The sequence below is a fragment of the Hyla sarda genome, unplaced genomic scaffold (genome assembly GCF_029499605.1).
Source record: "Hyla sarda isolate aHylSar1 unplaced genomic scaffold, aHylSar1.hap1 scaffold_492, whole genome shotgun sequence".
Classification (NCBI taxonomy): Eukaryota; Metazoa; Chordata; class Amphibia; order Anura; family Hylidae; genus Hyla; species Hyla sarda.
Genome location: NW_026610503.1, coordinates 176782 through 191901, shown reverse-complemented (window position 1 = coordinate 191901; position 15120 = coordinate 176782). Strand labels below are relative to the sequence as shown.

The 15120-nt window shown below is 43.2% G+C and overlaps 5 non-coding genes across 5 annotated transcripts; all 5 read right to left on the bottom strand.

Annotated features, from left to right (window-relative positions):
* Positions 1-493: 493 nt before the first annotated feature.
* On the bottom strand, positions 494-690 carry LOC130337155 (U2 spliceosomal RNA). Its single transcript, XR_008878103.1, has one exon. It is a non-coding gene; the product is annotated as a U2 spliceosomal RNA (small nuclear RNA).
* Positions 691-7910: 7220 nt separating this feature from the next.
* LOC130337121 (U2 spliceosomal RNA) lies at positions 7911-8101 on the bottom strand. The gene has a single exon (XR_008878076.1). It is a non-coding gene; the product is annotated as a U2 spliceosomal RNA (small nuclear RNA).
* Positions 8102-10164: 2063 nt separating this feature from the next.
* LOC130337120 (U2 spliceosomal RNA) lies at positions 10165-10355 on the bottom strand. The gene has a single exon (XR_008878075.1). It is a non-coding gene; the product is annotated as a U2 spliceosomal RNA (small nuclear RNA).
* Positions 10356-12415: 2060 nt separating this feature from the next.
* LOC130337119 (U2 spliceosomal RNA) lies at positions 12416-12606 on the bottom strand. The gene has a single exon (XR_008878074.1). It is a non-coding gene; the product is annotated as a U2 spliceosomal RNA (small nuclear RNA).
* A 2087-nt stretch (positions 12607-14693) lies between these two features.
* Positions 14694-14884, bottom strand: LOC130337118 (U2 spliceosomal RNA). Its single transcript, XR_008878073.1, has one exon. It is a non-coding gene; the product is annotated as a U2 spliceosomal RNA (small nuclear RNA).
* Between the last annotated feature and the right edge of the window lie 236 nt (positions 14885-15120).

The following is a 15120-nucleotide window of genomic DNA, read 5'->3' as shown; positions in this document are numbered from 1 at the left end:
TGAACAGCCAGGAGACCCCCCCCCCCCCCCATGTTATGTTACATAGTTACATAGTTAGTACGGTCGAAAAAAGACATATGTCCATCAAGTTCAACCAGGGAATTAAGGGGTAGGGGTGTGGCGCGATATTGGGGAAGGGATGAGATTTTATATTTCTTCATAAGCATTAATCTTATTTTGTCAATTAGGAACATTCAGCACCCACCCGCTATCAAGGCAGCTGCCTATCATGTCATGCCCTACCTGCACAGGTGTGCTGGCTACTCAAATGATCCAATTAAGGAGGCCATTTAGTCAGCAGCAGCAGAAGTCCTGTGCCTGGACGCTCCAACAGCGGCCAGACACAAGCAGAAGCAGAAGCAGCAGAAGCAGCAGCAGCACCACCTTTTGTTTTTTGGCTGCAGCAGCAGCAAGGCCCACAGGGCTGGCTAGCTGGCTAGCCAGCAAGCAGGTAGCAATGAAAGTAGGAATCTTTCTTTTTAACCCTGTAAGGGGTTGGTGCACTGTACCCGAAGATACTGCCATATCGGGTCAATGCATAGGGCGACGGAAGCAAGCTTCGAAATCGGCCCCCGTTCTCAAAAATCCATTTAATATATGGTCCCCAGATAGGGGACGTATCAGATATTAAACTGATAAGAACAGATTTTTTTTTTTTTTTTTTTAACTTGGCTGCACCTTCACAGGTACACACCTATTTTATTTAAGTTTCAAGTTTTAACATAGTTACATAGTTACATAGCATTAAAACCAGGGGAACATAAAAAACTTACAATTTTACAATTTCACATATGCCAGTCGGTAAAATGCCATTTTAAGAATGCAAACTCATCACTTTGTTTATCGATTAAAAGATAGATGTACATTTCACTTAATATCATTCCAATAACATCATCGAAAGATAAAATGTCCTTTTTAAATAATAAAATATTCCTATTTTTCCACAGAGCTGCCTTCACACAGTTTATTATTTGCCATGCCTTCCGTTTCTCTTGTTCGCCGGGACAATCCAAACACCCATATAAAACCATATTATAGTCCAAGTCTTTTATAGCAGCAATTTTGTTTAAAAGTGGCAGCATTTTAGTCCATATCCTTCTAGAAAAATCACATGTCCATAAAAGATGTAAAACAGTCTCCTCTTCGTGGCATCCCTCTCTTGGACACTTTGCTGTGCTTGCAAATCCTCTACGGTGTTGGAAAGCCCGGCACGGAAGGCAACTGTGGATGCAGCTCCAGGATAAGTCCTTCTGTGAGTTAAAAAGATAAAATGAGTTCACAATTCTCCAGATTTCTTTACATTTATCATCATTAAAATTTCCAACTTGGCACATGTTAATATTGTTTAAAATGACTCTCGTAAGTTTTTTCCCATCGATTAGAATATCTTTACTAAAATCAAACAGTTTAAAAAGAGAAACAATCTTTTCTAAAATACAATAAGTAATAGGGAGGTTAAAAGCATAAGGGTGTTTAAGATCTGTTTCAAACCAACCATGGTGTCTCATGAGATTACCAACATTATAGCGCAAAAAGAACGACCAATAGTTGTCTTTAAAAACATTCTTAAGACACAATGAAAAGAATTTTGTATAAAGGAACGCAGTAAAATCAGTAAAACTTTTCCCCCCTTTCTCTTTAGGTTTAGATACAATTTCTCTTTTTAACTTCTCATATTTGGAATTCCAAAAAAAGGTGTAACAGACTTTTGAGACTTTACGTATCATATGTGTGTTAGGTGGGAACACTAAACTTAAATATAAAAGCAAAGGTAAAATCACCATCTTTAAAATCAGCACTTTTCCTTCCATTGTAAGGTCTCTTAGTCTCCATACACATAATTTTTGGTTCACCTTTTGCATTGTTAGCTCCCAGCTTTCGTTTCCATTATTTAATTCATTAAAATACACACCTAAAATTTTTACTTTTTCTACTACCGGTACCTTTATGTCTCTTGTATCCAGCTTGCCGACTTTTAAAATCTCGCACTTGTTAAAATTCACTTTAAAACCAGAAGCACAACAGAAATAGTTAATTTGTGTTAAAGTTTTTTTAAGTGCCAGGCTATCTTGACATGTCACTGCTACATCATCCATATAACTGACTACTTTAGCTTCAAGACCATTTCCTCCGGGGAGCCTTATCCCACGGATCTGTTTATCACCTCTTATGACACATAAAAGTGGCTCTAGTGCACAAATAAATAAAAGGGGTGATAGGGGGCAACCCTGCTTCACACCAGATTTTAAAGGAACCATTTCAGTCTTAAAACCATTAATTAAAATTTTGCTAAAACAGTCATTATAAAAGGCTTTGAGTGACGTTAAAAAACCTTCTGGTATGCCCATTTTATTTAAAACATTAAATAAAAAACAGTGCGAGACTCTGTCAAATGCTTTTTCAAAGTCTATTGTTAAAATTGCTAAATTACTTTTCCTTATTTTAGCATCTTCTATTATATCTTTTATGAGGTTTAAATTTTCCCACATGTTTCTACCCGGTATACCACACACTTGATTATTATGTATTAATTTATCTATAACATTTTTTAGTCTGTTTGCACATATTTTAGCCATTATTTTATAATCAGCGTTTAAAAGGGTTATTGGTCTCCAATTCCTAATATCCTCTTTATCACCTTTTTTAAAGAGCAGAGAAACCTCACCCATTTTCCATGACTGTGGTAAAATCTTGGTATTAAAAACATCTGTAAAAAGAGATAAAAGATCATCTTTTAAAACCTCATAAAAAACCTTATAAAATTCGATTGGCAGGCCATCAGACCCTGGTACTTTACCCAAATTAAAACTGTTTATGGTATCCAATATTTCCTTCTCTGGGATAGACTGTAAAAGAAAGGATTGAGAATTATTCTCTAAAACACGTTCTATTTTGTTTAAGGCATCGTTCATGAAATTAGCATCTATTTTTTTCTCATTAAAAAGTTCCCTATAATAACATTGTACTTTAAATAAAATTTTATTCATCTCCACTTCTCCTTCTAGTTTTTCGATATGGACTCTTTTTTGATTAGATTTTTTAAAAAAATATCTTGTACATTTTTCGTTATTTTCAATATGTTTGATTTTAGCTTTAAAAATGATCTCTTTACCTTTTTCATTTAAAAATGTTTTTATTTCTTTTTTAATGTTAACAATATCATCTTTTACATCTATCCCTATATTGTGCAATTTAAAAAGAGTTTGAAGACGTGTATTTAAAATATCATAACAATGTCTTTTATCTTTAGCTTTTTGGATACCTTGTTTTATAAAAAAATCTTTAGTTTTTTTCTTCATATTTTCCCACCATACTTTTATATCTATATTTGGGTCTCTATTATTTTTACATTTATTATAAAAATTGGCGTATTCTGTTAAGATTATTTTATCTTCTAAAAGAGATATGTTCAATTTCCATGAACCAATACCCCTCTTAAAACCAGGAACAGGATTTAAAACAAATAGAAGACATTTATGATCAGAAAATATATTAGTTAAAAGCTCACATTTGGCAGGTAAAACATTTTGAGAAGAGAAGATAAAATCAATCCTCGAGCTACAATTCACATTACTCCATGTAATGCCTTCAGTATCAGGTAAATTTGGATTACATTTTTTAAAAACATCTATAAGCCTAAAATCTAAAGTAATATTTTTTAAAATGTTAGATGTCTTATCATAATTTCTACTAGTAGCTCGAGAATATCTTTTCTCACCTCTTAAAACACAATTAAAATCCCCAGCTAAAATCAAAGGATAAGAATCATTAATAAAAAGAGGTAAAATCTCTAACATCTCTTCTCTTTCTTTTTTATCAGGTGAACCATAAAAGTTTAAAAACTGCCATGTAAAACCATTTATAAAAGCTTTAACTAATAAAATCCTTCCTGGTAAAATCTCTTGCTTAAAAATTATATTAACATTACCCTTAAAAAGTATAGCAACTCCTCCAGATTTAGATGCGTTGGACCCTGACCACACTGAGGGGCCATGCTTCCAGTCTTCTTCATATTTCTTGTATGATGCTTGGTGAGGGATGCCACATTCCTGTAAGAAGAAAACTGATGCAGACAAAAAGGATAAAAAATTAAAAATAGCAGTTCTTCTTGCGTGTGTCTTAAGGCCCCTCACATTGAGGGAGAGTCCATGGAGCGCCATCATTAAAGGTTACAGAGAGACCACTTTCAATATCTTTGTGCACATTCTATCTCATCCTCATCAGCCAGACCCCCAAAACTATCATTTTCCCCTTCTGATCTCACTGTCACCAGAGATTCCGGTGAGCTGCTACCGTCTGACTCCTCCATTACCTCCTCCTGAAAATCCTCCGGTAGGGGACTAAGGAGAGGATTCCTCTTCGCCGGAACAGGGGTTGTCCCGTCTCCGTCACCTTGCCCAGTGTCCATCTCCTCCCCGGGATGACCTGTCGGAGCCACCCCGGGCAGCTGGTCGGGCACAACGACTTCCACCGTGTCGGGAACCATGGACGAGTTGCCTGTTTCACTTGGGGAGGGGGCTGGAACACCTGATGGCATCCCTACCCCCCCCTCTTCTTCCACAAACGCCTCTTCTCTTCCTGTTCCGGTCTTTCTTCTCTTAGCCCCAACATTTTCTGGCTTCCTCAGGGGGGCACTCTGAGGCTTGCTGACAGCTTCATCCAGGTTACTACCCCTCTGCTGCGAGAGAGGAGCTCCTGTCTGCCATGCTTTCTTCTCCTTTCTTCTTACCTTCATGCTGGAGGGTTTCTCATATCCATCTTCATCAGAGGTAGCAGACTCACCATGTTGATCAGTTGGGTTTTCTTCTGGTTTGCTGTCTTCTCTGTTCATATGACGGGGGTCTGGCTGGCTTCTCTGTTGTTTCTCTTTGTTTCTGTGAGGACAAGAAGCATACAAATGGTCAACTCTGTAACATAAACTGCATTTCTTTTCTTTTGTGCATTCTCTGGAGGAGTGCTCAGTGCTGCCACAATTTGTACATGTACTCTCACATACGTTTTTATCATGTCCATATCTTCTACAAGCTCTGCAGAAATTGGGCATTCCTGGGAAAAACACGTCACCATTTACATTTCCTAACTTGAACCGAGCTGGAGGCATAACCTTTCGTCCTGGGAGTAATAGATCTTCTTTGAACTCAACCAGAAACTTCCACTTAGAGGACCATATTCCACACTCATTCATCACTTTCCCTCTATTTATAATTTTTTTACAAAAATTCCTTAAAAACACAACAATTTCATCTTCTTTAACGTATGGAGAGTACATTTTTATAACTAAAAGCATAAGTTCATCGGGAAAGTGCTCAACAATTCTTATTCCACTCAAGCGGGCATCTCCGCTTACCTTCTTCATCTGTATAACAAAGTCCTTGTAAATACCTCCTTCCGTAAAAGTAACATCGTATACTCCTCTTTTCGGATAATCTTGGATGGATAATATCTCATGCTTCCTTAATCCAAAGACGCCCAGCAGAACTTGCTCCACGATGTACTTCAGGTCCCGGTTCTTTCTCTGGTCCTCCAAGTACGATATACGTACTGAGTTCTTGAGCTTGGCATAAGATGGTACCATGCCTGGATCTCCGTCACTGGCTGACGCCATGCTCACAATCAAGCGCACCAAAGAGACACTAGGTCCCTAAGGCAAAGGGGGATCGCAACTCTACACTGAGGTGGGCCCCCTCCCCAATAGCAGCAAGGGACTTAAGCCCAACGAAGGGCGATGTCCCAGGGCCGAGGAGGGGGGTCTCAGAGCACCCACAAAAGCAGGAACCGGATCAGCCAAGGTATATCCCTATACCTTAGCCAAAAGGCCGAGAAGCGATAACCGTGAAAGGGGCGGGCCCAACAAGGTGCCCTTCATGGGCACTATCACTGCTTGCTGTCAGGGAGGCTGCCAGACAATTTTCCATGCACACTCTGGGCTGGGGGGCAGTCAACCACCAGTACACACAGCAGAACCTAAACCCATACCATTATTGCTAAGCAGCAAGACAGGGGCCCATTGCACTCCCACGGGGCCTTTTTAAATGCAATCCATAACCCGGATTTGCCAGGAACCCTTCTTACTCCTCCTACTTGCATGTGACACTGGGCTTAGGATCTGCATAGGAAACACACACACAAGCACACACCTACCTTTGTTGCCTGCAGATGCCTCCTTGGCTGTCCCCAAACGGTATCAAACCAACACCCACGGGAAGCTGTAAGCATAGAGGACATGCCTGCACCCCATTGGACTTACCTGTGTGGGTTAAACCCGGGTTATTTGACAACCTATGGCGGTGATGGTTCTGCTCAGGCAGAGCAGTGCTGATGCTCCTCATAAAGCTGTCGCTGCTGTGAAGGTTCTAGGTGACATCACAAATCCCTATGGTTACATACACAACAAAGCTGGGTTGTTGTTGTTTACACTCTGCAAGGCCTGTGGAAGTGAGTGACATCATAGCACTGTAGTTCTGAGGGTTCTAGATGGATGCAACAATCTCCTGTTGCTTCTATGAAGGCCATAATAGACGACATCACCAAACAGCTCCATAGTCACATACACAGCAAAGGAGAGATGTTGTTTACACCTAGTGATGTCAGTGGTATTGAGTGACATCACAGCACAGTGCTAAGGCTCCTGGGCCTGGACACAGCAGCGGCTGCAATATCTCAACGGAGAATACGTTTATATATATGTGTGTGTGTGCGCGTATATATATATATATATATATATATATATATATATATATATATATTTCTCCGCCGAAATCACTTTTAAACCCATTTCCACCTTTTTTTCCCTTCTCTTCCTCTTACTTTTTTTTCACGTTTTTCTCCTTTTCGCCTCTTTTCTGGGCGTATTATTCTTCTTTTTCTTCTTTTTTTTCGTCTAATGCATACCCCATCAGTGCAGCAATGCTTATTCAATACCGCCAGCAGATGGAGACACTGGGGGATAATTTTCTAAGGATTTATACTGATTTTTCCTGTCTGAATTTGTCGCACAGAAAGTTGCAGGCCAAATATGTGTGACATTTCTGCGACTTTAGCTTCTAGAGCATTTTTACAACATTATACATAGGTGCTGAATACATAAAAAGCGACTGTTCAGCGACAGACAAGTCGCATCGGCTGAAAGTAGGCCAGAATGTCAGTCCATGTTGGAGCAGGTTTAGATACAGTCTAAAGTATAGATCTCAAAGTCTGTGCACAGAATTTAGCAAGGGCCTCGCACCTTCTGATGCATCAGGTAGGTGCACAATAGCATAGCCTAACCCTCTGTACTTTGGTCTATATTGATGCGGGACATAGACAGCCAGCTGATGACCAATCCATTAGTGCAATGGATGGCTGGAAGCATTTGTCTTTGCCTTTGCAATACCACAGAAGCAATGCATGGTCAATGTACAGCAATGACACACCTGTGTGAACAGCCAGGAGACCCCCCCCCCCCCCCATGTTATGTTACATAGTTACATAGTTAGTACGGTCGAAAAAAGACATATGTCCATCAAGTTCAACCAGGGAATTAAGGGGTAGGGGTGTGGCGCGATATTGGGGAAGGGATGAGATTTTATATTTCTTCATAAGCATTAATCTTATTTTGTCAATTAGGAACATTCAGCACCCACCCGCTATCAAGGCAGCTGCCTATCATGTCATGCCCTACCTGCACAGGTGTGCTGGCTACTCAAATGATCCAATTAAGGAGGCCATTTAGTCAGCAGCAGCAGAAGTCCTGTGCCTGGACGCTCCAACAGCGGCCAGACACAAGCAGAAGCAGAAGCAGCAGAAGCAGCAGAAGCACCACCTTTTGTTTTTTGGCTGCAGCAGCAGCAAGGCCCACAGGGCTGGCTAGCTGGCTAGCCAGCAAGCAGGTAGCAATGAAAGTAGGAATCTTTCTTTTTAACCCTGTAAGGGGGTGGTGCACTGTACCCGAAGATACTGCCATATCGGGTCAATGCATAGGGCGACGGAAGCAAGCTTCGAAATCGGCCCCCGTTCTCAAAAATCCATTTAATATATGGTCCCCAGATAGGGGACGTATCAGATATTAAACTGATAAGAACAGATACTACACTTGATCTTAGCCAAAAGGCCGAGAAGCGATAACCGTGAAAGGGGCGGGCCCAACAAGGTGCCCTTCATGGGCACTATCACTGCTTGCTGTCAGGGAGGCTGCCAGACAATTTTCCATGCACACTCTGGGCTGGGGGGCAGTCAACCACCAGTACACACAGCAGAACCTAAACCCATACCATTATTGCTAAGCAGCAAGACAGGGGCCCATTGCACTCCCACGGGGCCTTTTTAAATGCAATCCATAACCCGGATTTGCCAGGAACCCTTCTTACTCCTCCTACTTGCATGTGACACTGGGCTTAGGATCTGCATAGGAAACACACACACAAGCACACACCTACCTTTGTTGCCTGCAGATGCCTCCTTGGCTGTCCCCAAACGGTATCAAACCAACACCCACGGGAAGCTGTAAGCATAGAGGACATGCCTGCACCCCATTGGACTTACCTGTGTGGGTTAAACCCGGGTTATTTGACAACCTATGGTGGTGATGGTTCTGCTCAGGCAGAGCAGTGCTGATGCTCCTCATAAAGCTGTCGCTGCTGTGAAGGTTCTAGGTGACATCACAAATCCCTATGGTTACATACACAACAAAGCTGGGTTGTTGTTGTTTACACTCTGCAAGGCCTGTGGAAGTGAGTGACATCATAGCACTGTAGTTCTGAGGGTTCTAGATGGATGCAACAATCTCCTGTTGCTTCTATGAAGGCCATAATAGACGACATCACCAAACAGCTCCATAGTCACATACACAGCAAAGGAGAGATGTTGTTTACACCTAGTGATGTCAGTGGTATTGAGTGACATCACAGCACAGTGCTAAGGCTCCTGGGCCTGGACACAGCAGCGGCTGCAATATCTCAACGGAGAATACGTTTATATATATGTGTGTGTGTGCGCGTATATATATATATATATATATATATATTTCTCCGCCGAAATCACTTTTAAACCCATTTCCACCTTTTTTTCCCTTCTCTTCCTCTTACTTTTTTTTCACGTTTTTCTCCTTTTCGCCTCTTTTCTGGGCGTATTATTCTTCTTTTTCTTCTTTTTTTTCGTCTAATGCATACCCCATCAGTGCAGCAATGCTTATTCAATACCGCCAGCAGATGGAGACACTGGGGGATAATTTTCTAAGGATTTATACTGATTTTTCCTGTCTGAATTTGTCGCACAGAAAGTTGCAGGCCAAATATGTGTGACATTTCTGCGACTTTAGCTTCTAGAGCATTTTTACAACATTATACATAGGTGCTGAATACATAAAAAGCGACTGTTCAGCGACAGACAAGTCGCATCGGCTGAAAGTAGGCCAGAATGTCAGTCCATGTTGGAGCAGGTTTAGATACAGTCTAAAGTATAGATCTCAAAGTCTGTGCACAGAATTTAGCAAGGGCCTCGCACCTTCTGATGCATCAGGTAGGTGCACAATAGCATAGCCTAACCCTCTGTACTTTGGTCTATATTGATGCGGGACATAGACAGCCAGCTGATGACCAATCCATTAGTGCAATGGATGGCTGGAAGCATTTGTCTTTGCCTTTGCAATACCACAGAAGCAATGCATGGTCAATGTACAGCAATGACACACCTGTGTGAACAGCCAGGAGACCCCCCCCCCCCCCATGTTATGTTACATAGTTACATAGTTAGTACGGTCGAAAAAAGACATATGTCCATCAAGTTCAACCAGGGAATTAAGGGGTAGGGGTGTGGCGCGATATTGGGGAAGGGATGAGATTTTATATTTCTTCATAAGCATTAATCTTATTTTGTCAATTAGGAACATTCAGCACCCACCCGCTATCAAGGCAGCTGCCTATCATGTCATGCCCTACCTGCACAGGTGTGCTGGCTACTCAAATGATCCAATTAAGGAGGCCATTTAGTCAGCAGCAGCAGAAGTCCTGTGCCTGGACGCTCCAACAGCGGCCAGACACAAGCAGAAGCAGAAGCAGCAGAAGCAGCAGCAGCACCACCTTTTGTTTTTTGGCTGCAGCAGCAGCAAGGCCCACAGGGCTGGCTAGCTGGCTAGCCAGCAAGCAGGTAGCAATGAAAGTAGGAATCTTTCTTTTTAACCCTGTAAGGGGGTGGTGCACTGTACCCGAAGATACTGCCATATCGGGTCAATGCATAGGGCGACGGAAGCAAGCTTCGAAATCGGCCCCCGTTCTCAAAAATCCATTTAATATATGGTCCCCAGATAGGGGACGTATCAGATATTAAACTGATAAGAACAGATACTACACTTGATCTTAGCCAAAAGGCCGAGAAGCGATAACCGTGAAAGGGGCGGGCCCAACAAGGTGCCCTTCATGGGCACTATCACTGCTTGCTGTCAGGGAGGCTGCCAGACAATTTTCCATGCACACTCTGGGCTGGGGGGCAGTCAACCACCAGTACACACAGCAGAACCTAAACCCATACCATTATTGCTAAGCAGCAAGACAGGGGCCCATTGCACTCCCACGGGGCCTTTTTAAATGCAATCCATAACCCGGATTTGCCAGGAACCCTTCTTACTCCTCCTACTTGCATGTGACACTGGGCTTAGGATCTGCATAGGAAACACACACACAAGCACACACCTACCTTTGTTGCCTGCAGATGCCTCCTTGGCTGTCCCCAAACGGTATCAAACCAACACCCACGGGAAGCTGTAAGCATAGAGGACATGCCTGCACCCCATTGGACTTACCTGTGTGGGTTAAACCCGGGTTATTTGACAACCTATGGCGGTGATGGTTCTGCTCAGGCAGAGCAGTGCTGATGCTCCTCATAAAGCTGTCGCTGCTGTGAAGGTTCTAGGTGACATCACAAATCCCTATGGTTACATACACAACAAAGCTGGGTTGTTGTTTACACTCTGCAAGGCCTGTGGAAGTGAGTGACATCATAGCACTGTAGTTCTGAGGGTTCTAGATGGATGCAACAATCTCCTGTTGCTTCTATGAAGGCCATAATAGACGACATCACCAAACAGCTCCATAGTCACATACACAGCAAAGGAGAGATGTTGTTTACACCTAGTGATGTCAGTGGTATTGAGTGACATCACAGCACAGTGCTAAGGCTCCTGGGCCTGGACACAGCAGCGGCTGCAATATCTCAACGGAGAATACGTTTATATATATGTGTGTGTGTGCGCGTATATATATATATATATATATATATATTTCTCCGCCGAAATCACTTTTAAACCCATTTCCACCTTTTTTTCCCTTCTCTTCCTCTTACTTTTTTTTCACGTTTTTCTCCTTTTCGCCTCTTTTCTGGGCGTATTATTCTTCTTTTTCTTCTTTTTTTTCGTCTAATGCATACCCCATCAGTGCAGCAATGCTTATTCAATACCGCCAGCAGATGGAGACACTGGGGGATAATTTTCTAAGGATTTATACTGATTTTTCCTGTCTGAATTTGTCGCACAGAAAGTTGCAGGCCAAATATGTGTGACATTTCTGCGACTTTAGCTTCTAGAGCATTTTTACAACATTATACATAGGTGCTGAATACATAAAAAGCGACTGTTCAGCGACAGACAAGTCGCATCGGCTGAAAGTAGGCCAGAATGTCAGTCCATGTTGGAGCAGGTTTAGATACAGTCTAAAGTATAGATCTCAAAGTCTGTGCACAGAATTTAGCAAGGGCCTCGCACCTTCTGATGCATCAGGTAGGTGCACAATAGCATAGCCTAACCCTCTGTACTTTGGTCTATATTGATGCGGGACATAGACAGCCAGCTGATGACCAATCCATTAGTGCAATGGATGGCTGGAAGCATTTGTCTTTGCCTTTGCAATACCACAGAAGCAATGCATGGTCAATGTACAGCAATGACACACCTGTGTGAACAGCCAGGAGACCCCCCCCCCCCCCATGTTATGTTACATAGTTACATAGTTAGTACGGTCGAAAAAAGACATATGTCCATCAAGTTCAACCAGGGAATTAAGGGGTAGGGGTGTGGCGCGATATTGGGGAAGGGATGAGATTTTATATTTCTTCATAAGCATTAATCTTATTTTGTCAATTAGGAACATTCAGCACCCACCCGCTATCAAGGCAGCTGCCTATCATGTCATGCCCTACCTGCACAGGTGTGCTGGCTACTCAAATGATCCAATTAAGGAGGCCATTTAGTCAGCAGCAGCAGAAGTCCTGTGCCTGGACGCTCCAACAGCGGCCAGACACAAGCAGAAGCAGAAGCAGCAGAAGCAGCAGCAGCACCACCTTTTGTTTTTTGGCTGCAGCAGCAGCAAGGCCCACAGGGCTGGCTAGCTGGCTAGCCAGCAAGCAGGTAGCAATGAAAGTAGGAATCTTTCTTTTTAACCCTGTAAGGGGGTGGTGCACTGTACCCGAAGATACTGCCATATCGGGTCAATGCATAGGGCGACGGAAGCAAGCTTCGAAATCGGCCCCCGTTCTCAAAAATCCATTTAATATATGGTCCCCAGATAGGGGACGTATCAGATATTAAACTGATAAGAACAGATACTACACTTGATCTTAGCCAAAAGGCCGAGAAGCGATAACCGTGAAAGGGGCGGGCCCAACAAGGTGCCCTTCATGGGCACTATCACTGCTTGCTGTCAGGGAGGCTGCCAGACAATTTTCCATGCACACTCTGGGCTGGGGGGCAGTCAACCACCAGTACACACAGCAGAACCTAAACCCATACCATTATTGCTAAGCAGCAAGACAGGGGCCCATTGCACTCCCACGGGGCCTTTTTAAATGCAATCCATAACCCGGATTTGCCAGGAACCCTTCTTACTCCTCCTACTTGCATGTGACACTGGGCTTAGGATCTGCATAGGAAACACACACACAAGCACACACCTACCTTTGTTGCCTGCAGATGCCTCCTTGGCTGTCCCCAAACGGTATCAAACCAACACCCACGGGAAGCTGTAAGCATAGAGGACATGCCTGCACCCCATTGGACTTACCTGTGTGGGTTAAACCCGGGTTATTTGACAACCTATGGCGGTGATGGTTCTGCTCAGGCAGAGCAGTGCTGATGCTCCTCATAAAGCTGTCGCTGCTGTGAAGGTTCTAGGTGACATCACAAATCCCTATGGTTACATACACAACAAAGCTGGGTTGTTGTTTACACTCTGCAAGGCCTGTGGAAGTGAGTGACATCATAGCACTGTAGTTCTGAGGGTTCTAGATGGATGCAACAATCTCCTGTTGCTTCTATGAAGGCCATAATAGACGACATCACCAAACAGCTCCATAGTCACATACACAGCAAAGGAGAGATGTTGTTTACACCTAGTGATGTCAGTGGTATTGAGTGACATCACAGCACAGTGCTAAGGCTCCTGGGCCTGGACACAGCAGCGGCTGCAATATCTCAACGGAGAATACGTTTATATATATGTGTGTGTGTGCGCGTATATATATATATATATATATATATATATATATATATATTTCTCCGCCGAAATCACTTTTAAACCCATTTCCACCTTTTTTTCCCTTCTCTTCCTCTTACTTTTTTTTCACGTTTTTTTACGTTTTTCTCCTTTTCGCCTCTTTTCTGGGCGTATTATTCTTCTTTTTCTTCTTTTTTTTCGTCTAATGCATACCCCATCAGTGCAGCAATGCTTATTCAATACCGCCAGCAGATGGAGACACTGGGGGATAATTTTCTAAGGATTTATACTGATTTTTCCTGTCTGAATTTGTCGCACAGAAAGTTGCAGGCCAAATATGTGTGACATTTCTGCGACTTTAGCTTCTAGAGCATTTTTACAACATTATACATAGGTGCTGAATACATAAAAAGCGACTGTTCAGCGACAGACAAGTCGCATCGGCTGAAAGTAGGCCAGAATGTCAGTCCATGTTGGAGCAGGTTTAGATACAGTCTAAAGTATAGATCTCAAAGTCTGTGCACAGAATTTAGCAAGGGCCTCGCACCTTCTGATGCATCAGGTAGGTGCACAATAGCATAGCCTAACCCTCTGTACTTTGGTCTATATTGATGCGGGACATAGACAGCCAGCTGATGACCAATCCATTAGTGCAATGGATGGCTGGAAGCATTTGTCTTTGCCTTTGCAATACCACAGAAGCAATGCATGGTCAATGTACAGCAATGACACACCTGTGTGAACAGCCAGGAGACCCCCCCCCCCCCCCCCCCATGTTATGTTACATAGTTACATAGTTAGTACGGTCGAAAAAAGACATATGTCCATCAAGTTCAACCAGGGAATTAAGGGGTAGGGGTGTGGCGCGATATTGGGGAAGGGATGAGATTTTATATTTCTTCATAAGCATTAATCTTATTTTGTCAATTAGGAACATTCAGCACCCACCCGCTATCAAGGCAGCTGCCTATCATGTCATGCCCTACCTGCACAGGTGTGCTGGCTACTCAAATGATCCAATTAAGGAGGCCATTTAGTCAGCAGCAGCAGAAGTCCTGTGCCTGGACGCTCCAACAGCGGCCAGACACAAGCAGAAGCAGAAGCAGCAGAAGCAGCAGCAGCACCACCTTTTGTTTTTTGGCTGCAGCAGCAGCAAGGCCCACAGGGCTGGCTAGCTGGCTAGCCAGCAAGCAGGTAGCAATGAAAGTAGGAATCTTTCTTTTTAACCCTGTAAGGGGGTGGTGCACTGTACCCGAAGATACTGCCATATCGGGTCAATGCATAGGGCGACGGAAGCAAGCTTCGAAATCGGCCCCCGTTCTCAAAAATCCATTTAATATATGGTCCCCAGATAGGGGACGTATCAGATATTAAACTGATAAGAACAGATACTACACTTGATCTTAGCCAAAAGGCCGAGAAGCGATAACCGTGAAAGGGGCGGGCCCAACAAGGTGCCCTTCATGGGCACTATCACTGCTTGCTGTCAGGGAGGCTGCCAGACAATTTTCCATGCACACTCTGGGCTGGGGGGCAGTCAACCACCAGTACACACAGCAGAACCTAAACCCATACCATTATTGCTAAGCAGCAAGACAGGGGCCCATTGCACTCCCACGGGGCCTTTTTAAATGCAATCCATAACCCGGATTTGCCAGGAACC